Below are 25,158 nucleotides of genomic sequence, written 5' to 3'. Positions count from 1 at the left end.
TTAATCAAACTTGAAAAGTTGGAGCATGATTAAGCCCAAACCCTCGCAACCATTAGCTAAGAACCCATAGTACAAAAAAGATATTTAAAAAAGAGAATAAGCCAAAGAAGCAAATGGATCCCTCTGGAATGATCATAATCATATGGAATGGGTTCCACCTGAAAATCCGGAAGTCACATGAGATGGTTCATGTTATCGAATTTTTAATTTATGAATGGATAATTAATTTGTTTGTTCCGGAAGGCACTCCATTCAGCTATGATCTGGCATTTATGTAAGATTAAAAAACTATATGATCTGGCATTTATGTAAGATTAAAAAACTATAGATTAAAAAACTATAGAGAATTTCAGATAAGATATGGCCTTTTACGTAAGAATTTGAAAATGTATATATAATTTGTGGGGAACCTTAGATAGAGTGGTCTGGCAATTGCGGATTGTCGGATTCCAATCTTCAATCAACCGACATTGGCGAGTCGTGACGGCAACTTTGACGTTACGCGGAAATCGGAATGAATCGGTGGAAGACGAATGTGCGAAATCTTGGACTGTGCATTGCGTGGAATAGTTTGTGAGGCGACTGGAATGTTCACGTCTAGCGGTGTGTAGCTAGCACGTCTCCTCTGTATTAATTCATTGTAATAAAGTGTGATTCTGCTACTCGTTGACACGTGAAGGAGACTCTACCATACCAGGTCCCACAGCGCGGAATACAGGGATTCAGGCCGAGACCGACACGACGGGACGATAACGCGGCCGTTGAGAAGTTTGCCGGCACCGCCGTTTCGTTTCTTCTGGGGAATTTCGCCGCAGATCTGAAATTGTTTTGTATTTTTCTGTTTTGACTTGCGTCCACACTTGCCGTAGGGACTCGTACGTTTACCCACAATATAAAGGCATAAAAACTTTGTCACGGCGCTATCGGTGCGTCATTCCTCTGAGTTTTGACAGTGTGACTGAACGTCTTTAATTCTTCTGTTATTTCTTTCTCAAGTCCCGCACTGGCTTTTGCTGTTCCACGCTCTTTTGAGCCTAATTTTGGCCTCTTTTGCTTAATTGCCTTATGTGCTGTGGATTCCTCTTCTTCGTTTGTAAATTGAAACATTTATGTAGATTTACTCTGCTTTTTGAACCCTGAACAACGGCGTTCTGTATAAGCCTATTTGAGTAAATGGGGGATTATGCTTTAAATTGAAGGGAGGGTTTGTTAGGGGCCGGATATGCTTTGTATGTTTATATTGACCCGTTTAAGCATTTTGTGATTTTCTTGCTTCAAGATCTACCCTCCTATTTTGATGCTTTGTGTTTACTGTAGACGAAGATTTTGAATTACCGATTTCCAATTAGTTTTTGTGCCAATTTAGGGGAATCCAGAGCGTAGCTTTTTGGGGGATTGGACCTAGATCGGTTTGGTTATTTCCCGTAAGCAGTTAAGTTTACCAAGAAGAACTGTCGTGATTCACTAATCTAGTTCTTTTCCGCTAAAAGTTTGGGAAATTGTGTCGGGCGTCCGCCTCGGCTGGTTCCTATTTTTATCCATGCTACAATGATAGAGTCGGTTCTTTCTCTCGTTTAAAACGGCTTTAACAAATCCCCTCGTTGCTCAAAGTTGGTGGACTTTCCCTGGTTCTGGCAGGCCGGACTGAATCAGGAAAGGTTCTGAAATATTTGAGGCTTCCTTTTGATGTTGGTTTAATAATTTAACTTTATATAAATATACAAGGATCAGAAAGCTAGTAGGGACTTTGACAGGCAAAAGCAATGGCGATTGCGGAGCAGAACGAATCGATCCTTGCGATGTTAAAGTTTTCTGCTCTACCAATCGTAAAGGTGTTTTTGATGTGCTCTCTTGGCTGTCTCATGGCGTCCAAGTATGTCAACATTCTTACGCCTGCTGGACGGAAGCTTTTGAACGGGGTATTCATTTTTCTTTATTTTATTGACAAGCTGATCCATAATTTTCTTTATATGATGGCTCTGAATGTGGATTGCATTTGTTCAGTGGTTGCTAACTATGTTCATAATAGTAATTAATTATATACTATATTGACTTCATCTTCTTTCTTTCACGGTAACTCCCGTATAATTCTTAATATTTAGCGAAGTAGGGTTTTATTCAAGGCCACGATTGACAATAAGATACGCAGCTATAGGATCCAATCTAACTTAATTTTTATGCAATTTTGACATTTTCGTTATATTTTACTTTGACCTGTGTTTTCTGGTCTTTTCTGTAATTCTTTATTGTCTTCCCGGGCAAGCAGTACCAGTTAAGTAGGATGGATTATTGCTGTTGTTCCTGTTCTGTGTGGCATGCAATGTTAGCTGAATAAAAGATGGATCCTCACAATTTTTACTATTCTGTATTTATAGAGAGCGAAAATTTACCTGTAGCTTAGATGTACCATGTAAAATTTCCTATTCCCCCACCCTGGTAGAAATGTATTGAGTTTGATAGGTGTTGGAAGCCCTTCTACACAGTCATTGTATGCTACTTTGTTAGCATTCAGTTGGTTTTGGGTGAAGGCGAATTTACATTTATAAGCAACCAACTATTATTACCACATTGATATTATTTAATTATTAACTGATAACAGGAAGACTGCAATTTGAGAAAACTTGTACCCACCTTCCCATATGCTGGTCTCTCTTTGTTGTTATCCCCAGTGCCATACTTTAGTGTGTACATTGTCGTCTATCTTTTTGGTTAAATAAGCAGGCAGTTCTGCAAAATATTGAGGTCTGAAATATTGTTTTGATACTGATTTATTCCTGTTATCTGTTGTTTCTTGCAGCTTGTATTTACTCTCTTTCTTCCATGTCTAATCTTCACACAATTGGGGAGAGCTGTGACTTTGCAAAAGATGCTTGAATGGTAAAAAACACTCTTATAAATTTCCTTACGTGTTCTAATATGCTTCAGGATATTTCATTAACAATTTGTATTTGTTGGGATATTTGGCTGTTGTCTATGGCTTTTCTTTTCAAAGAACTAACGTGGCACATTATTTGCAGTATTGACCTTGAGTTAGATTCCTATTGTTAACTTACTGAATTTATTGAATCGAGCATGCTATCAAGTGGAACCAATTTCATGTCCGAATACACAGGTTTAGGATTTGTTTAAAACATGAAAGTATATTGCCAAGCTTCAAAGCTCAATAGGTGTTCTTTTTATCTTTGAATCTTATAGCTATGAATCATCGAGGCCTTTGTCAAGCAAGGCACATATACCTATTGAAGTGAAGAGATTATAACTGCTGCTTTAAAATGATGAACAAGGAATCAACAACTCTCTCAAACAGAGGCCCTATTGTGCAAGATATAGTTATGTTCAAGAGATGGAGATTTAAACAATGTTACAACAGCATAACCACATACTGTTATGTTTATTTCATTGGCACTGCAGTCTTCTTTGTGCATGGGTGTCCCTATTGACAACAGTTTTTTTTTGATATCCAACAAATGACCCCAAAAGTAGGTCAATGGGACTAAAGGGCACAACTACTGTAAGGACAATGTGGGAGTGCAAAAGCAATCCCTATTTCAGTACCAAAAGTAAAATAATAAAGAATTAAGTGCTTAGCAAAAAGACATAAACTTATAATCTAGCAAAACGGATAAGGTAGTTTGAGTACAATGATCTAATAAGAATGCTAGAAATATTCTTTATGATTGTTACTTGGGAATGCTAGAAGTAGATGCATATTCTTTATGATTGTTACTTAGGAATGGTGGGTTTCTTGAACTCCCAATTGTCAAATTGCGTGAACCCTTATGATTAGGATCCAATCTCTAGTCAAGGATGTCGTGATCCAATCCATTGTATTATGGACTTGCAAGCTGAAGATTATGCTATAGCAAAACCATTGCAAATAAATAGTGTTAGAGGATTACTAAAGAAAGATTTAGTAGTGTAGCGTGGACTCATGTCACTGTTGAGGTGAGGAGCTTGAACATAACACAATACAGCTCACATGAAAATATTTAAGACAATGAGAGAATGTACATTATAACTTATCTATGTGATTGTAGTCTTTGCAATGCACCACTTAATCAACCAAGCAATAGTCACAAGATATAAGACCATAAACATAGACAAAGTTGGTACAAAAGTGAGGTAGAGATCATGACAAAATGTATATTATAACTTCTCTATGTGATTGTAGGCAATACACCACTTGACCAACCAAGCAATTGCACATCAAGCTCTACAATCTTTTGTTGAGGCCAAGTTGGGAAGGAAGTGAGGTAGAGATCATAACAATACAAAATAACATTGTATTCTCAAGTTGTGTATATAGTATGATTGTGGAACTCCATCTTGCATAACATAGAAGTTAGTATGAGCTACTTAGGACTCTTTGTTAGTTTTAGGTATGTTCTATGCTTAGAGCAATTTATTTCAATTTTCACGGTTAGCTCAATATCTTTCCCAAATTAGCAATCATATCAACATTAATAGTAAATTGCAGATAGAACATAAACATAAATCGTAGAAGACAAGCCAGTACAAGAGGACCCAAGTTGTGGTGCTAGCCAGGGATAAACCCCAATGTGGGGAAACCCTTGATCAAATTTTCTTATGTTTTCTTCAATAGTTCAGTAGAGAGAGAGAGAGAGAGAGAGGGAGCGAGAGAGATATAGTACATATACAACAGAAGTCAACACTTTGACTTATCTAAATAAGAGCATAGATCATCTCTAAGTAGATGATACATGAGGTAGCTGAAATCAGTTGAAGACATGCTGCATCAACTGATTCTCCCAGGTGACTCCATCACCATGCTACATCTATCATTGTGTTGCTCCTCATCATCACGCTGCACCTATCATTGTATTGCATCATGTACCATTGTTGTCCTATGTGCCATTGCTGCACCATGTTGCCATACTGTTATCCCATGTGCTTGCAGCACCATGCTTGCCATGTTGTCCCAATGTGCTTGCAGCATCATGCTTGTCATGCTGTCCTAATGTGCTTGCAACAACATGCTTGTCATGATGTCTTGTTGTACCATGCCATTGCTATTGTCATGTGGCATTGCTATGCTTTGTGACATTGCTGCACCATGTTGTCACACTACTAGCACTTTTGTCCCATTGTTAGTCATTTATGCTCCCATGTGGCAGTATATAGAATCTCTTCATCAATGAAGAGACCTTTCCAATCAAACAAGGCAAAGCACAAGTTACCATACTTCTGCACTTCTGTTTATGGGTAGTGTTTTGGTCATTGGTTAGGGCTCCCACTGTAACTTAAAACAATCCAATAGTCATGCCCAAAACACACCTTAAATTATGCGGCTTCCTTTCCGTTCAAGTTATGTGACCTCGCTACTTGAGGAGGCACCTACAGCTCTATGTTTGACTCTCAAAACAACACCTACAGGCCTGCGTCCTAATCACAATAAAACAGTCCCTTACTTGGCATGTTTTAGGAGGAATCCTTGCGTCTACTAGCCCAGATTAGTCCCTTACTATTTTGGCCCTCCAGCATGGTACTTTGGCCCTCCTTCCAGCACTCTGTTACCTGAAAACGTCCCTTCAAACTTGCTGGCCTGTCTTCCTAACTGTGGCTAGGGCACCTGCGTATTTGGGCAGCATGAATAGGCTTGCTATATCTCCCCTCTAGGCAGCGTAGAGGGTAGGTTGGGCAACGTATAGAAGCAGGGGTCTCCTCCTTTGAATTGTGGCTAGATCATCCTCCTTAGGACTGCGGCTAGGGCATCCTCCTTAGGACTACGACTAGGGCATCCCCCTACATCTAGGGCTTCAACCTCTAGTTTTATCTTTCCACAAAAACCTAGAACAAGTGGAGAGAAATCAAGAGTGAAGTGTGTTTAGAAATGACTATCAAGTCATCTCCTTTTATACTAAAACATTGAGCACATGAGGGGTTATTTCACCTCCTTTTAGATCAATCCTACACCTCTCAATGAGAGGGATCCAAGAAAAATATTAGCTGCCATAAATAAGATGATCCACATGGAGTTTGGCCCTAGTTTCCAATTTTAACACTCTTTGAAGAATAAGTGAGATTTAGAATAGGATATGATGCATATTCATACAAGAATGGATGATCAAGTGAGCAATATATGGCTCCTCTGTTTGCTCCTCTTTCTTGGTCTGCTCCTCTTGGCTCTGTTTGCTCCTCTAATATTGCCATATTGACATCAATGACAATCTGTCTCCAACAATCTCCCCCTTTGCTATTGATGGCAATATTCTTCTGCTCTCCCCCTTTGACATCAATGGCAAAGGAATGCATACGGACTCCCCCTGTCAAAATGCTCCCCCTGTCCCGCTGCATCTTTATGAATGAACTTTGTGATGATAAAGAAATAACCCCCATCTTTTGACACAGATGTTCGAATGCTTCTCGAGGAAGAGGTTTTGTGAAAATATCAACTGTCTGCTCCTTAGTACTGATATATTCCAGGACGATGTTTTGTTCAGCTACTTGCTCACGGAGGAAATGATATTTGATCGGTATGTGTTTGGTTCTTGAGTGCATCACTAGATTTTTGCTGAGACTGATAGCACTTGTCTTGTCACAATAAACAATAATTGGTTGATCTGTACATATGTCGAGATCTTTTAAAGCTTCCTTCATCCATAGTATCTGAGAACAACAGTCCGCTGTAGCAATATACTCGGCTTCGACTGTGGATAATGATATGGATGACTGTTTTTTGCTGAGCCAGGATACCAAACAGTCTCCTAGGAAGAATGCATTTCCACTAGTACTTTTCCGATCATCTATACTTCCAGCCCAATCAGCATCGGTGTATGCAGTTACAGTCATTGTTGAGTTCTTTGGGTACCAAAGACCGAAATTAGAAGTTCCCTTCAAATATCTGAGAATTCTTTTTACAACTAATAAATGGGATTGTTTGGGAGCAGATTGAAATCTTCCCACCATTCTTACTGCTTGCATTATGTCTGATCGTGTAGCTGTTAAGTATAGAAGGGCTCCAATCATTGACCTGTAATGAGTTGCATCTACTAGAGGGGAGTCATCATCTTTGCTTGGTTTGCAGTTTGTGGTCATAGGTGTGCTCATGGGTGCACAGTCCTCCATTCCATATTTTTTGAGCATGTCTTTTAGATATTTGGATTGAGATATACACAATCCTACTCTGGTTTGAGATATTTGAAGTCCAAGGAAGTGGGACAGCTCTCCTATCATTGACATCTCAAACTCTTTTGACATGCTTTGAGAAAATTCATGGCTCATTTCATCATTATTACTAGCAAAAATCAGATCATCGACATAAACAAGAGCAACTAGTAACTTACCTTCATCTGTCTTTATGTATAGATTACTTCTAGCCACTCCCTTTTTGAAGCCTTGTTGTTGTAAATAGTGATCCAGTCTTGCATAGCAAGCTCTAGGAACTTGTGTCAACCCATATAAAGCCCTTTTCAACTTACAAACTAAGTCCTTTCCTACTGTTAGATCAAAACCTTCTGGCTGCTCCATGTAGACTTCCTCCTTGAGTTCCCCATTTAGAAATGCTGATTTCACGTCCATTTGATAAATTTTGAATCCTCTTGAGCAAGCAAATGCCAAGAACATCCTAATAGCTTCCATACGGGCCACTGGTGCAAATGTCTCTTCAAAGTCAACTCCTTCGATTTGTGAATAGCCTTTGCAGACAAGTCTTGCCTTGTTTTTGATAACCTGTCCTTCCTCGTTCATTTTATTTTTGAACACCCATTTGGTTCATATTATGTTTTTGTCCTTTGGACGAGGTACTAGCTCCCATGTCTTGTTCTTCTCAATTTGGGACATTTCTTCTTCCATGGCTTTTACCCAATGAGGATCCTTACTTGCTTCTGCAAATGTTTCTGGTTCTATCATAGATAGGAGGGCAATGACTTTTCTCTTGGGTGTGATTGTTATCCTTCTTCGGGTCTGCACACCTTCATCTCTATCGCCAATGATCTGCTCTTCTGGATGATGTCTTTGGACATACTTCATCTTTGAAGGGGTATTAGGTGGTTCTCTTTCCTCTTCTTCTTCTTCTTCTTCCTCTTCTATTTCTTCCTCTTTAGGTTCTTCTTCTTCAATGAGAGAGTCATCTTCATGTTCTTCAATTTCCCTTTCTGGAAGATCTTCATCAACCTTTACATCAATGCTTTCCACTATTTTCTTCAGTCGATAATTGTAGCACTTGTAAGCCTTGCTCCGTGTAGAGTATCCAAGAAATATCCCTTCATCAACCCGAGAATCAAACTTTCCGAGTGAGCCATCATTTATTTTTATGAAGCACTTGCTTCCAAAGATCTTGAAGTACTTCACCGAAGCAGGTCTTCCTTTCCACAGCTCATAAGGAGTTTTTTTCACAATTTGGTCTTAATTGAGTTTGATTCAGTGTATAAATAGCCGTTCCTACTGCTTCTCTCCAGAATTGAGGTTGTAAGTCTGCTGCTAATAGCATAGTTCTTGACATTTCTTGGATTGTTCGGTTTCTTCTTTCAACTACCCCATTTTGCTGAGGTGTTCTGGCAGTTGAGAATTCCCTTTTAATTCCATGAATATTACAGAACTCACTAAACTCGTTTGATGTGAATTCTCCTCCTCTGTCTGTTTTGAGGCACTTAATTTTTGAATCTTTTTCATTTTCTACAAGGGCTTTTAGATTCTTAAAACACTCAAAAGTTTCAGATTTATACTTTATGAAATAGATCCACATCATTCTAGTATAATCATCAACAAATAACACAAAGTACCTTTCTCCTTGGAGTCCCTGATTTCTAGTTGGCCCACACACATCAGCATGGATGATCTCCAAGGGCTTCGATGTACAGTGTTCCTTTGTCTTGTGGCTGGTTCTGGTCTGCTTTCCATGTTGACATGGCCCACACACTGCTTGATTTGGTTTGAACAACCTTGGGATGTCTTGTACAGCTTTGATCTTGTTGATATTGATCAGATTTTCGAAGCTTGTATGTCCAAGTCGCTTGTGCCACAACCAACTCTCATCTGTCTGACTTAAGTAGCATTTATTTTCTTGAATTTTGTTCAGAATGGTAAATGTTGTCTGGTGTTCTCACCCCTTTTTCCACAAGTTTCCTTGAGGCAGAGTACCTTATTTCACAGTCTTTGGTGCTGAAGACAACCTTATGTCCTTGATCACAGATTTCGTTGACACTTAGGAGGTTGTGTTTGAGTTCGTCAACCAGTAGAGCATCTTGAGCTTTTCCTTTTCCATTGATCAAAGTAACTGTTCCTTTTCCTGCAATTCTTCCTGATCCGCTTCCAAAGGACACATTCCCTTCCTTTTTACTCAGTGAGACAAACTTCCTTCTGTCTCCTGTCATGTGTCTGGAGCACCCACTATCTACAAACCACTGGTTTTCATTATTTTGAGCATATAGAGCCAGGCCGCATTTGTCCATTCTGGAGTTCTTGCTACTCGTCTTTCTTCCTTTGAGTGGGCAGTCTTGTTCATAGTGTCCATTATTGTAGCAGAAAGAGCAAATCAAATCAAATTTGGTCAAGGGATCAAATGAATTGAAGGTTTTGATTTGTCCCTGCCTTTTGGGGGCATATGAGTTGATTATTCGGTCCTTTAGCTTTGTCTTTTCACTTCTGCGAACCATACAATGTCTGGCTTGATGACCGAAGTTTTTACAGTGAAAGCAGTGTCCAAGAAAGATGGTTTTGTACTTGTTGAAGCAACCACGGTTTGAGTCGATTTCCTTCCTGGGACTTACTCCTCCCTCGTTCTTTGGATTTCCGGTGGGCCCTTGGTGGAGTACAGGTTTGTATTTGCTGTAGTGTCCATGATTCGATTCAACATTCTTCTTTGGAGTAATTCTCTCTTCATTCTTGGGATCTGGGATGCACTTTTGATAACATACTTTTTCATCTTTTGGATTGCAGGAAATTGCATCGGCATAACTTTTCACACTATTCTTAGTGCTTGAGGATTGTCCTTTGAAACCTATTCCAGACTTGTCATGTTGAGTTTTTTGATTTTTCGGAATAGTCTCAAGTATTTGAGAGCTTTTACAGCCCTTTTTAATTTGCTCCAACTCCTTTCTCAGAGACACTATTTTAGCCTTGCGTTCTTCACAAGTCTCTTCCTTTTCTTTAAGCTTTACTTCCAAGAGATCTTCTCTCCTTCTTATTTCCTCGTTTTCCACTTTGAGAGAAATGATTTTGTTCCGTAGTTTCTCATTTTCTTCAATGGCACTTATTAACAGTTCATCTACATTTCCCTCCAGCCCTGAGTCATCATCATTAGCGAGTGCCATGAATAATGCTTCTTGGCTTTCATCATGATCACTTTCCTCATCTGATTTCTTTTTGATGACCATAAATTCATCCTCATCAGACTCATCTTTGCTTGGAGAAGAAGTTTTTCTTATTGAACCCTTTCTTTTTATGTGCCATTCTTTTAGAATTTCCTTCATCATCAATGTCATGTCTATGAGGACATTTTGCTGCATAATGACCTATTTTACCATGTTTAAAGCATATAAGAGGATACTTGCCTTTAAGCTTAGATCCTCTCTTCAGCTTTCGTACAAATTGAGCCAATTCGGATTCCACATCTGACTCATCACTATAGTCATTCCTTTCTTTCCCCTTCTTTGACTTTGAGGCCTTGAATGTTGCATCTTTGGAGCTTGGGCCACCTTTCCTCATTTCATAGGCAGTGAGAATTCCATGGAGTTCATCCATTTTGAGGGTATCTAGATCCTTTGCTTCTTCTATAGCGCTTATTGTGGAGTCAAATTTGTCTGGAAGAGATCTTAATATCTTTTGAACAATGGAACTTTCTTCCACTTTTTCGTCCAATCCTTTCAGGGAATTTACCACTTCAGCTACTCGGAGGAGGTATGCTGCAATATCTTCTTCATCTTCCATCCTCAAACTTTCAAATTGTCTTCTGTGAGTTTGAAGTTTTGCCTTTTTGACTTTTGAGTCTCCATCGTACAAGCCAACTAGCTTCTCCCACATTTCTTTGGCAGAGGTACAGTGCATGATTTTTGTAAACTCGAAATCAGTGATTCCACTAGTGATGGAGTTCATGGCCTTTGCATTTGCGATGTAGGCTTTCCTCTCGTCTTGGTCTGTTGGAAGAGTGGAAGTAGTTTTGTATTCATTTTGAACAAAATGCCAGACTTCAGGTCCAAGGGACATTAAGTAGTAGGTCATTCTTTTCTTCCAGAAACCAAAGTTAGTGCCATCGAACAAAGGAGGTCTTCCTGATGCTTCGTGATTTCTCATCATGGCTGCGGATCCTTCTTCAAGCTGTTAGGCTAGTATGAAGAAGCCTGCTTTGATACCAATTGTTGGAAATACTGGGGGGGTGAATCAATATTTCTTATGGTTTTTAATTGTTCTAGTGATTGCCAAAAGCATGTATGGATATGTATATGTATACACTGAACACAGAAATCAACAGCTGGAATTAATGCTTTTATTAAAACTCAAGACAGTGCAATGAAATAAATACAATATAAGTATAAATCTGATTGTGAATAGTTGCCAAGCTCCAACTTGGACTTCAGTGAGGCTCCAACCTCCAGAGCACCAACTCTGTTTTTCAGTGGTTCTGCACCCCAATGACTTCAGTCCTGTTCAGTTCTGAGGCTCCAACCTCTTGGGCTCCAACCCAACCTTGGTATGAACTGTTCTGCTGCTGTTCTCTACTCACAAGCCTGCTGAGCTTCTGCTATTCTCCTGTTCTCTTGCTTCTCTGGCCTCTCCTTCCTCCTGTTCTTCGGCTTCCTTTCTTACTGATTATACATCCATTAATCACCATCTCACTTTGTTTTTATGTTTTTATGTATTTTAGATGCCTCTGACTCTTCGTTTTCGCTTTCCACAACCTCTTCGGCTTCCTCCTCGGTCGCTGTCATTTCCTCTGACTCGCTTGATCTTTCAGCTTCCCTCCTTGGTTGCTGTGGCTTCCTCTGTGCTGGCTTTCCATTCAACTTCTTGGCCGTTTTTTTCAATGATAACAGGCATCCACTGAGACTGTTTCGTTTAACGAACATGTTATGCTCCAATCGTAATCTCCATCCCCCTGATACAACCCATGTAACTGACGCTCAGCCTTCTAATTCATCAGAACAGTTATCATAGGCCTTTCGGCCCAAAAACCCCGTGCAACCCAAAAAACTTGATTACACAAGAAATATGTGCGAAACAGTCGAAAACACTGAAAGGGCGGACTTACCCGCATTTAAATGACATCGAGTCCGCTCCTCCATAACATTATCACAATTGGAAATCGCGGCTTCCCGGAGTTCTTTATATAGTGACCCCATGACATCGCCGATGGCCGATGGGTCGATCCTCCTGTGGACGCGATATGGCATTAAACAGCAGTTCATATTCTCGTCGGGTCCGCGCAACAGTTCATCACAATCGAGGTTTGCCCTTGGCGGAGCTCTGATGCGATATCGCTATCAGCGATCGCAAGTCGCACAGGGTCAGGTCTGATGCGATATCGCTATCGGCGATCGCAAGTCGCATATGGTCAGGGCCTTACACTGTATTACCTCTGCTCCGATTTCTCGATGCAATAATCGCTATCAGCGATCGCAAAGGGGTCGCTTGACACACTGTAACGCCCGCTTCCGAAGTGTCGATGCGATGTGCTGGACCCGATAGGATCCCAAATCTCCCGTGCATATATTTTCAAGTCCGGTCTCCGCCTGCGATAGTGTAACGACATATATACGTGAGTTTTGGCCTCCGATAGTGTATTGTCGGGGATGCATAGCTTGCCCACCGATAGTGTTAAGGCCGCTCCTAATAGTGTTTAAATGCATGCATATATATATATATATATATATATATATATATATATATGAGTTTTGCCTCTGATAGCTCCTCTTCTTTGGCATATATATATATATATTATATATATATATGGCTCCTCCGTTTGCTCCTCTTGCTTGGTCTGCTCCTCTAATATTGCCATATTGACATCAATGACAATCTGTGTCCAACAGTTCCAATGGATTTTATCACAGGTTTACCCAAGTCTGAGGGAAAGAGTGTCATCATGGTGGTAGTTGACAGACTTACCAAGTATGCACGCTTTTGTGCATTATCACATCCATTTAAAGTCAGTACAGTTTCTACTGCATTTATGGAAACAATTCAAAAACTACATGGAAACCCAAAGATTATTGTAAGTGACAGAGATCCCATCTTCACTGGAAATTTCTGGACAGAATTATTTTCTTGTCTTGGTACTCAATGAGCTCATAGCTCATCCTATCATCCTCAATCTGATGGGAAAACTGAGATAGTAAACAAATGTTTGGAAGGATATCTTCGTTGCTTTGTATCTGATAAACAGACACAACGGGTCAAATGGTTGCCTCTGGCTGAATGGTGGTATAACACTTCCTTTCGTACAACGACAAAAATGACCCCATTTATGGCACTTTATGGATATTAGCCACCATCCATCACATCATATTTAAGAGAAAATTCTAAGGTTCAAGCAGTGGAACATCAAATCGAGCATCAACAAGTCCTCCAACTCTTAAAGGATAACCTCGTGTTGGTGCAGAATAGAATGAAACAACAGACAGATCAACATCGCAACGCAAGAAGTTTTGATGTAGGTGATTGGGTATTCCTACGGCTACAACCATATAAACAAATGTCCCTTAAGCAAGTTAAGAAGGATAATAAATTATCACCAAAGTATTATGGTCCGTACAAGGTGTTGCAAAAGATTGGTACTATGGCATACAAATTGGAGCTTCCCGCAGCTTCTCGAGTGCACCTAGTTTTCCATGTTTCATGTTTAAAGAAGGTTATAGGCGACAAGCTCCCAGTTCAAACAATATTGCTAGAACTTGACGAGGAAGCAAAAATTATATTGGAACCGGAAGCAGTCACAGAAACAAGAACTCGACAGCTACGAAATCGATCAATTTCGGAGTATCTCATTAAGTGGAAGAACTTATCCGCTGAAGATTCCACATGGGAGGATGAGAATTTTATATAGAAGCATCTAGAACTACTCAAGCGTTGAGGACAACACTTTTTTGAAGGAGGGGCATGTTAGGTCCCTATAATACTAGTGATTACCCCATTACTATTGTAGTTGTATCCCTTATTAATATTGTTGTGCCCCTATTGTCCCCATATTGTTATTACTGTGCCCCATAGAATCCCTCTATTGTTATTTTTGTGCCTTTATATTATTATTGTTAGGTCGGTTGGGTTATATTGTGACTCCTTAGACTCCTATATATAAAAAGGAGGTTTTGTCATTTGAATCATCAAAGAACCATTCATTTATGTAATGTAAAGGAGGTTGCCTCCTCGAAGAGGCTGAATTCTAATGCGTTGATCTATCTTTTCTATCTTTTTGTAAGCTGGTTTCATAACACTGTTGGTAGTGCTTTTATTGCTGAAGAGCTGGCTTGGCTCCTGGCCTGTTTGTTTAGTCTCTCAATGTAGTCATCATGTGTCATCAACTTGTCATTTATGACCAGTGGGCTTGAAATACCTTTCTCTCTCAAGATGAGATGTCATACTTCAACATGAAGTCATCTATATTTGCTTGAATACTTTGACACCTTTTCTCCAAGTTGAGCGTCAAGTTCCTCTTAGTAAGAACTTTCTTAATTTCAATGATGGTGGCTGTTCTATCTTCAATCTCTAATGCATCCAGTTGGTACATGTTCCTACTGTTCAAGAAATCAATTAACTGATTTGCCTCTTCAGGCTTATCTCCTAATTCTTCTTTGGTCTTTTGTATAGCTTCCACAACTATCTTGACTAGTTCAGTCTGTTCAAAAATTATCTGGATAGAAGGCCAAATATCATTGATGGAATCAATGATATTGGCCCACAATATATTTCTCATATCTCCCAGTGGTTTTTCTAGTGTTAAGTCCTTCTCTAGGACTCTGATTCTCTCTTCCATTCTTTTGTTCTTCCTTTCTTCTTCTTTGTTCTGAATTTGTGCCAGTTCATAATTTGTTTCCATACTTGATATTTGTTCTTTGAGCCTTTTTAATTCTGTAGCCTGGATACTCATCTGTTCCATAGCTTTGATCACTTCATCTGTCCTTTCTGTTGTTGACTCTACACTGGTTGATGTACCTGTAGTTGGAACAGCCTCTGCCACTGGCAGTGCTGTTACTGGTGGAAGTCCTGGTGCCAAAGAAGCTGCCAGAGTGGAGGGTACTGCTGTAGAAACTGTGGGTATGACAGCCTGAGGAGTGGTGGCCAGCTCACTCTGCTTAGACTGTATTGCTTTCTCTAATTCCTGTTCAGTTTCTTTTAATTGAGTATTTAACTTAAGGACTAAGTCCATAAGTTCTTCTTCCTTTTGTTTCTCTATGACTTCTACAGTTTGAGGATGATGGAGAAGAGGGATCTTAAGCTGCTTCTTCAATGCAACTATATCATCATTTTTCTTCTTAATCAGTTGTTCAGCTGCTTTGACATCTTTGGGATCATGTCCCAATTCTATCACCAGATCTTCTAAAGTTTTGATTTTGATGTCTTTGGCCTGAGAGGAGGCCTTTTCCAATTGCAGCTATGCTGTGGTGTTGTGCAATGAATTTTGTAATTGATGTGCTGTAATGGCCTTATTAGTCAGCGTGGAATAGACCATTTCACCAGTCTGCTTGTGCAGTTCTATTTGGTCGATCAGATGGATATCCTTGGCCAAAACTTCAAAATCAGTTTTCAAATAGTCAGCCATTGACTTCGGCTGCTGTACAGTTGGTTTTAGGAAGCTCATTTGCATTTTTCCTTCTTTTATGTCAAAAGCTGACATAAGCCTGGTCTGATTAGTTGGAGCCATTTTGAGGTAATGAGCATAGGTTTGAGCTTGTAATTTTTCATTTCTTTGATTTCTTTATATTTCCCTTTAATGTCTAAGCTCTGTTCAGAGAAAGCTCTGAAAGAAGACACTTCTGTGCTTTGTTGTCTTTCCAATGCTTGTATATGGGAGGTGGACGGTGTACCACCTGCTGGGATAGTCTGCATACTATCTGTCTTTTCTGCCATTGCATTGCCTGTGGTCTCCTCAGTATATTCTTCCTCTGCATAGGGGTTCAACCTTTTCCTTTTAGCAAAAGTTTGATCAATAGGCCTGCTGGAAGGAGTGGCCTCTTCTCTATCTCTTTTGAGATTTCTTTCCTCATTGAGAGGGGTTTGCAACACAGGAGGATTGCTCATGATTTGCTGAGGTTGAGCTAGCTCTTCTGAGATTTCGAGCTGCTCAAATTCTTCTTGTTGTCCTGAATGCTCCTGTTGTCTTGATGGCTCAGCTTGTTCTGAGGACTTTGGTTACTCTAAATCTTCTGCTTGTTTTGATGTATCTTGATGTTTTGTTGGCTGTGCACTAGGTTCCTGGGATTGCCTTTGTGATGAAGTCTCTCCTGGCACACGTACAAAGGAATCTTCATCAAACCTTCTTTCTAAATCTACCCATACATTGTCAACTTCAACTTGTGTGCTATCCTGCTCTATTAAAGTGCCTTCCACCCACTCAGATTGGTTGGCATATTGTTCAATCTCTGGGATCCTATGGTGGATATATGGTGATAGCTTATGTTTCTGCCTTCTGTCACAAATGAAGCTGTGAGGGTCATAGGTCCAGATGAAACTCTTTTTTAGTCTCAGATTCTGAAGCATTTCATCTGCCACCTTTCCTGCTTTCTTGTTGTTGCAAATGAATGGGCCTAGGTGATCCTTTATTCTCAACTGGGCTTTTTTCTTAGTATTAACAAATTGAATATCATTAGAATTTTTCATTTTCCTATAGTACTCCAGAGCAAATAATCGCATGGGGAGATATCTAGGTAACTTATAAGGAGGTAGCTTACACCCATAAATCCTGATTTCGGTATGGTTTTGGTATAAATACCAATCCCCAACTTTGTATTGCTTGGACAACTGGAGAACCCTCTTAATGTCTGCACTGATTCTGGGAGGGGGACTTCCTATCAACATTGTAGTCACTGGATGTATAAACTGGTCAATAAAATCTGTATATGAATAGGGAGAATCATAAGACCTGTGGAAAAGAGAAGTCCAGAAAATGACAGATCTAGGATTCCCTCTGGTATAAAGTTTTTGTACAGAGAAAGGAAACCTATCAGTCTAGTAGTAAAGAAATAAGTGATACAGGACTGATGAGTATTTGAAGACTCTTACATTTTCCAGTCTCATCAACTGATCATGCATTTTCACAGCAATGAACTGGGCAAAGATATTGTCACAATGATAGCATGCATTTTAGGTTTTCCACCAATGAATATGTTGATGAGATGACCTTTGCCTACATGTCTATTTTTACCCCTGGTCAACCTCCTGCAGTCAAATTTGTAATTGATACTTGGGAAGGTTTGATTCCCAGAGACCTATCTTATCTGCATGGTTTAAGTAATTATCTTTGTATCTGCAATGCAATTTCAAAGGGGTTTCATCAAAGGTGAGGTCCTTTATTTGAAAGTCTTTGTCAGCTAGGGGAAGATGGTCTAAATCTCTGTGGGGTGTGGTAACTGGCCTGATATCCAAGGCAACTGGAGCGTCCATCCTTGGTTCTTGTGGATTCAAGGACGAGGGTAGGGAATTCCAGGGAATTTGTGAAGAATTGGGTCGTTTCAGGGAGTCTCTAGACTGTCGAACAACTTACTATTACTAAATTACTTGATTTTCACAGCAATTTAGTCCAGGTTGAATACGAAAATAGGGTTTCTCAGTAAAACAGGTAAATACCTGGTTATGGTCGGATAAAGGGACTAATGGCTCTGGTGCACTATTTGCATGAAGCGCACAGGTCCGCAATGGCAATCTAGAGTTCAGCGGCTTCTGAAGGTTGATGGTTGGAAGCAGGGTGGTGGCCCGAACGTACTCTGAGTGTGCATGGAGAACAAAAGGTTCTTTTCTTGGTAAAACAAAATAATGAGTATTTTTGTTTTTATTTGGCAAAGTCAATGTTTTGGCGGGTATAATGAAAATGACAGTTGGCACCAGTTAACGGATGGGACATTTTGTCATTTAGCGAAGGTGGTAAGCGGGGGCGGTAAGCGGACTCTATCGCACCGCTTATGAGGGTGTAGTGGTATTGGGAGAGGTCCGCCTGATGCCATTCATCGGGTGACACGTAGCGGCGGGGTGAATAGTGAAACCGCTCGTATCGGGCGGGTAAAGTTCGGCATCGGAGGCCGCTCAATATGAGCGTCAGCCGTTAGATCTAAAGGTGTCAGATCATATGGTGGTCGGGGAAGGGACTTGATCGAGATTTAATGGAGGGGCCCGACGGGGTAGTAACTGCGGATTAGGGAGATTAATGACGTCGAGGGAGATGGGAGATGTGATTGGAGGAAGGTTCTTAATTAATCACAGGTTGATTAATTAATTCATTTTTAATGCAGCGGAGGGTTATAGGTCTTGATTGATTGCAGATAGATTAATTAATCTATCGATTAATCAATCTATCCAATTATTTCATTTTAGGGTTTATATTTCAAACCAAGGTGAGATATTAGAATAAGGGATTTTAGTAATATATAGGGGACGAGGTGTATTTTGCGGGAGCTAACTATAGTAAATTATGTTAATATGAAATAGATGTGGAAATGAGAATACAGTTAGTAAAATGTTTCGAAATATATTGCATTTCCGCATTTAAACATTTATAACTTAGGCTTAGATGAATGTTGTGAGTTTTTGTGGGAAAAAGGGGTTTTATATAAGGTTAATTACTTTCCTAGGCAAATAATGGTTTCACCTTAGGAAAACGGATTTTTTAGATGAAATGGATGAATTATGGAGGAGTGAATGTTTATGAGTTAGCACTTGGAACCTATAAATCATTGGGTCGAGGGTTCGGTCCCTCCAAAAGTTAGAGAAATGCTTTGAGCCCCTTTGGTTTAAGGTTTTTGGTGCTTTTATTGTTATTTGTGGGAAATTAGTGACATTAGGGGTAAAAGAAAATGAGGAAATTAATAACCTGACTTTGTAAATGTCTCTGTTATCCATATTTTCGAAGTAATATGATGATGAAAGTAAATGATATGAGCTTCAGCTAATCATTTGTCACACACCATTCTGCAACCATCCATCTATTTACCCACCTACACATCCTACCATTTTTTCTACTCTTTATTAGGGTGCACTTAAACTGGCAAACCCTTATGAAACATTTTTTTTTCTTTTACAATGGAAATCTATCTAAGTCTATCCTTATTACATCCAAGGGCTCATATTAAACTGTTGAACTCCTTTATTTACTCTATCTATCTACTTATCTGCTAAGATTAAACAGTTTGGTCAGATTTTATTCTCTATCTCTAAGCATGAAATTGAAAACATGGAATAACCAAGATTAAATTGTTTGGTTACCATGGATTGTGGCATAACAACACTTTGCACACAATCATTATTGTACAGAAAGTAAAATAGTAGTGGCATTTGGACTTGCACACTTTCATGGTTTTTTTTTCTTTGGGGTTCATATTTTTCATCTTTTTTGACCCTTTCTTTGTTTTTTTTTCGTCCTTTGATCTTTCTTTTAGGACATACCCTCTTTACACTTTTTAATTTTTTTGATTTTTTACAAATATGGAAAACATTTGCAAAAGAAAAGGTATGTACATATTTCAGAGACAACTAAGTCAATCATAAGTTATGACACCTATTGGTATAGGAACATAACACTTGTAATTATTCCTATTGACTGTCTCCGTTACCACGTGCCATCTATTAGATTTGTCGCGGTATATTTCTAGTTTTTTAAATGAGAAATGCCTTCCCTATAATTACCTTTGTCTATTATGAATGGTATTGTGATTTTGTTGTATATTATTAAATTTATAAGAGCATTTTGGGAACTATTGTATCTGTGGAAATGTTAAAAATAGTGACCCCCGAACAGACTCAAAGAAATTTTACCTACATTAGATTGTAAGTCAACAATTTAAAGAAATACTTCATTGAAATTTAAGCAAAAGATTCAAAAAATTATCTTGGAACATTACAGTGGTATCAGAGCCTTAGGCTTGGCTCAATTATGGGTTAACAACTTGAAAAATTAGTTGCTCCCGGATAGTACTTTCATGACAGAGGAAAATTCCTATATAGGGATAAAATATATGAGAAACCATACTTACAGAGAACCAACTCCACTTACAGAGGAAGATATCCTTGATATAGAGAGTGAGGACAGACCAGAAAGAGGTAAGGGAATAGAGAAAACACCTGAGTTTGAATGACTAGACATGGGAGATAAGGAGGAACATGCTTTTAATAGCTTGCTTAGGACTATTAATGAGTTGGCCAAGGGCCAAAAAGAAATGGTAGATCTAATGAAAGGTATAACAAACACAAAAAATTCCACTAGGAAGGAGCCATTAAATGGGGAAGGGTCCAATAGTGCTGAGGGAAGTCAAGCCCACATCCAGGTGCAAAACCAATCACGACTACTAGTAAGATGCCCAGACCCAAAATGCGTTAGTTTGTAGAAGAGACTGCAGAGGACTTAGCAGAGCAGGCTGAATTTGGAATCCCTTATGCAGAGTATATGGAGCAGTATCAACCTCTAGGATGGGATTTCCACGCTGTTATGAGCTTTATGGATTTCTGCAACCTTCAGCAGAAGAGCAGGTCCAAACCATCTCAGAGGTTCCCAAGGTAGAATCATGAGTTGCAGAAAAAATTGGGGGAAGTGACGATTCCCTGCTTTGATGGGTCGTCCAAATGCTCAACTTGATCATGGGTGCAAAAATTGGATGCTTACTTTCAGCTGCATCATATGACATAGGAGGAGGCCATCAAATTGGCCACCTTGCACTTGGATGGTGAGGCCCATGAGTGGTGGTAACATGGGTTGGTGATGTTGGGCCATAACCACATCACCTCATACACAAAGTTCACTTAGAGGCTTATTGAGCGCTTTGATAGGAAGGATCCGGAGATTCATTTTAGAGAGTTGGCACAACTCAAACAGATAGGTAGTCTGGAGGCTTATATTGCCGAGTTTCAGAGACTGGTGGTCATGGTCAAAGATATTTCATAGTTTAGATTGGTGATGTTATTTGTAGAGGGGTTGGTAGAACCTCTATGTGGATGGGTCAAGAGTTTTGAACCCGCCACACTTTGTGCAACAATCAATAAAACCAAGGACTTACAGTATGCCACTTGCAAAAATAAATTCACTTCTAAACCTTCTTTCCCTCATAAAGGTAAAGAGGTCAAGTCCCCTTAAAAGGAGTAGATCGTGAAACCAAAGCTGGATGAGGAGACCTAGACCTGGAAAGAGTTGAGAAAGAAGAAACTTTGTTTCAACTGTTAGGAGCCATGGGCACCGGGGCACAAGTGTGTTGGCAAAGACAAAACAAGCAAAGCTCATTACATTGAGGTGTACTCAGAGAGTGACAATGATGATGGGGATGAGGAGTAGATACAAGAACAGGTACAGGGGCTGATGCACCAGACTATTGGAGGTGAGTTCTTACATGCAGAGGGCAAAGCTCCTATACTAGCCTCTATGTCGAGATTCCCTAGATATCACACTTTTAGAGTTAGAGGGGTTATAACGGGGCACAAGATGACAATATTGGTTGATGGAGGAGCTTCTCATAACTTCATAGATGTTGAGTTGGTGGAACAGAGAAGAATTCCTACAACAGAGTTCGATGGTTTTATAGTCGTCATACTAGGGAAACATCAGATGGACTGCAACAGGTACATTCCTAAGCTACACCTCACCATGGGGAACTATATAGTGACAGATGACTTCTTCGTGGTGGATGTGCCAGATGCTAATGTGGTGTTGGGGTGTCAGTGGCTATACTACATCAAAAAGTACACCGTGGACCAACGAAACATGGAGATGGATTTCAACGATCCAATAGATGGCAAGAGTGTAGTCTTAAGAGCCATGCATAAATACCCACCCAAGATTGTATCATCCAACCACATGGAGGCTGTATTGAGATGAGGTGATATCGAGTGGGCAGTGGAGTGCCTTATTATAGACAACAGGCAACTGGAGCAACCACGACAACACTTAGAGGACATACAGGTATTACTTCGTAAACATCATAAAGTTTCTGCTGATATTCCTCTAGGTAGACCACTAGATAGAGGGTTTGAACATGCCATAGAACTTGAGGAGGGTGTGCAGGTAGTTATAACCACTCCTTATTGATATCCCAAATTTTATAAAGATGAAATAGAGAAGGCCATAAAGGAGATATTGAGATTAGACCATATTCACCCGAGCTCTAGTTCATTTTCTCTTTGGTAGTGATGGCTAAGGAGGAGGACGACACCTTGCGGATGTGTATATACCATAGTTTTTAAAACCGGAACCGGTGACCGGACCGGTCCACCTAATGAACCGGTTTACCGACCGGAACCGGTCTAACCGGGACTGGTTTGGTCTAAACGAACCGGTTTTAGAAAAATACATTAAATAATTATTTTTTAATGAAAAAAACTATTTTTAAGATTTAAAACCATGATTCCAAGCCAATAGAGACAAAATATGCAAAGTTTGCTCATTGATATACCATGTAAAGCCTTAAAGGTGAATATATCAAAATGGCACCGAGTGCAATACATATCATCGACAAAATACATAAGCAATGAGGCTCTAAATGGCCACTAGAGTGCAAAAATAAAGCCTACAAACTATGGGGCCAGTGGCCTACTACAAGACTTCAGTCTAGACTCTACATATATGATAATAGTAATACTATAATAGTGATCAACATTATCACTTGAAGTTGAAACTTCTCATGAGTCTCAGTCATCATGATCAAACTCAGTTGGTTGAGTCTCGACTCCCAAACTGTGTAGCCACAAACTTCTCTATTGGTTCAGTGACTTGAGTCTCAAACTTCTGAAGGTATTCTGCCCTAATATGCCCTATTATTTCATTTGGTGCTCCACATGGCTTTACATGGCCTCCTATCCCAGCCAAGTGTTGCTTGAACCTGTTAATACCCCCTCCTTGAATGGATTTTTGGCAATATTTGCAGATCATTTTGCCATCAATCATATCACAATGAGCCCATGCAGTATCTTCGGCTTTTGGAGGCATGATGACTCCCTGGATGGTAGATCATAGAAGTGAGAAGTTTATAACACAAAAAAAAAATTCATGGACAGCAGACTCAAATGAGGAATTATCAAGTGCAAATCCTTACCTGGAAATGCAAACTAGCTCCCTTAGCCTCCTCTTGAAGATGGCAACTCCACTGACAGCTACACACTATCTCCAAAATAGCTCCAACTCCAACTCCAAGATGACTACTTCAGCAAAAACTCCACACTCTCCAAGCTCACAAACAAACTCACAAACACTCCAAATCAGTTGTGTGAGACAAATGAGAGTGAGAGGGGTCTCTTATAGCAAGTGTGAGGGTGCTTTTGGAGGGAAAATACCTTTCCCTCACCCCCAAAACCCCTAAACCACAAAACCACAGTGCTTTTTGTCATAATTCGGTGGGCTGTCCATAAACCGGCCGGTTTAGGACGGAACCGGCCGGTTTGCTACAAACCGGCCGGTTCCGCCCTAAACCGGCCGGTTTTGACCGGTTAGGGCCAGATTTCGGTCACATGAGGCATCTAACCCGGTTTTTAGGCCGGTTCGGACCGGCCAGGCCTCTAACGGGCCGGTTAGACCGGTTACCGGTTTTTGTGGCCGGTTTTTAAAACTATGGTATATACTATCGGGCTCTCAATAAGAAGACAATCAAGAACCGAGATCCTATTCCCAGGATCGATGAGTTGAAAGGGGCCAATTTTTTTCGAAGATTGATCTTCGTTCTAGCTACCATCAGGTTCGGGTTCGGGAGCAAGACATCCCGAAGACAACTTCCAGGTGCCACTAGGGGCACTATGATTTTTTGGTCATGCCATTTGGGCTAACCAACCCTCCCGCGACTTTCCAGTCCAGTAGTTGCGAAATTACTTACTGGTCTTCTTCGATGACATATTGGTCTATAGCAAGACATGGGAAGACCACTTGAGGCACTTGGATGAGGTGTTGGGGATTCTGGAGGAGAAGGAATTGTATGCAAAAGAGTCCAAGTGTGAGTTTGGCATGACGAAGATGCTCTATCTAGGGCATGTTATTGGTCACGATGGGGTACAGGTGCATCAGGAGAAAATCCAAGCAATCAATGAATGGCCCACCCCAAAGAATGTTACAGAGTTGAAGAGCTTCTTTGGTCTTTGCACTTATTACAGGAAATTTGTTAAGGGGTTCTCATAGTTAATAACTCCTCTTACAGATCTCACCAAAAAGGGAGCCTTTAGCTGGTTGGAGAAAGCACAAGAAACATTTGAAAGGATGGAGGAGGTGATGAGCACTTGCCTTGTGCTTTCTCTACTTGATTTCATGTAGCCATTCGTGCTGGAATGTGACGCTTCGAGGACAAGAATATGAGCAGTCCATATGCAGAATCAACACCCTCATAATATTTGAAAGTCGCAAGCTTAGGGATTATGAGTTGCACTATTCGGTATATGATAAGGAGATGTTGGCCATAATGCATGCATTGGTCAAATTTAGGCAGTGTTTGGTAGGATGCAAATTTAAGAAAATTCATCATGGGGCAGAAAGAACTGAGCGAGAGGCAGCAAAAGTGGATAAGCAAGTTGTAGGACTACGACTTTGAGAAAGAATATGTCAAGGGAAAGAACACCGTAGTCGCTGATGCTCTATCGAGGATGCCACCCACTTTCTCTCTCATAGAGGTGACGAAAGATTGGAAGTCGCTGCTGTTTGTGGAGTATTCAAAGAATAAGTTTGCTTGTGAGATTTTAGATGGATTGATCTGTGATGAAAGATATCAGGTTATGAATGACATTATCTACTATAAAGATCGAATCTATCTTGTACTAGAATCAAAACTCAAAGAGAGAATCTTGCAGGCAACTCAGAACTCACACTTGGCCAGACATTCGGGATATCTAAAGAGCTATAGGAAGTTTAGGGAGAGATTCACCTGGAAAGGCCTCAAGTCAGATGTGCTGAGATTTGTGAGGGAGTGCAACACTTGCCAACAAAATAAGGTAGAGCATACCTATCCAGTAGGTTTGTTGCAACCCCTCCCCATCCTGGAACATAAGTGGGAGAGTGTTTCCATGGATTTTATCATGGGCTTACCACCAATGTAGGGTAAA

The 25,158-nt window shown here is 40.1% G+C and overlaps 1 pseudogene across 1 annotated transcript in view; it reads left to right on the top strand.

The window, feature by feature from the left end:
* Positions 1-805: 805 nt before the first annotated feature.
* LOC149163565 (protein PIN-LIKES 6 pseudogene) overlaps positions 806-25,158 on the top strand; it is a 36,929-nt pseudogene continuing 12,576 nt past the window's right edge. The window contains exons 1-2 of the transcript XR_016260042.1: positions 806-1,919; positions 2,798-2,877. The product of XR_016260042.1 is annotated as a protein PIN-LIKES 6 pseudogene (transcript). The remainder of the gene's footprint in view (positions 1,920-2,797; positions 2,878-25,158) is intronic.

Source organism: Pinus tabuliformis, chromosome 5_1 (genome assembly GCF_031772625.1).
Source record: "Pinus tabuliformis cultivar Carrire ecotype Pingquan chromosome 5_1, CPIR1, whole genome shotgun sequence".
In the NCBI taxonomy this organism is placed as follows: domain Eukaryota; kingdom Viridiplantae; phylum Streptophyta; class Pinopsida; order Pinales; family Pinaceae; genus Pinus; species Pinus tabuliformis.
This window is presented reverse-complemented; position numbering and strand designations above follow the sequence as displayed.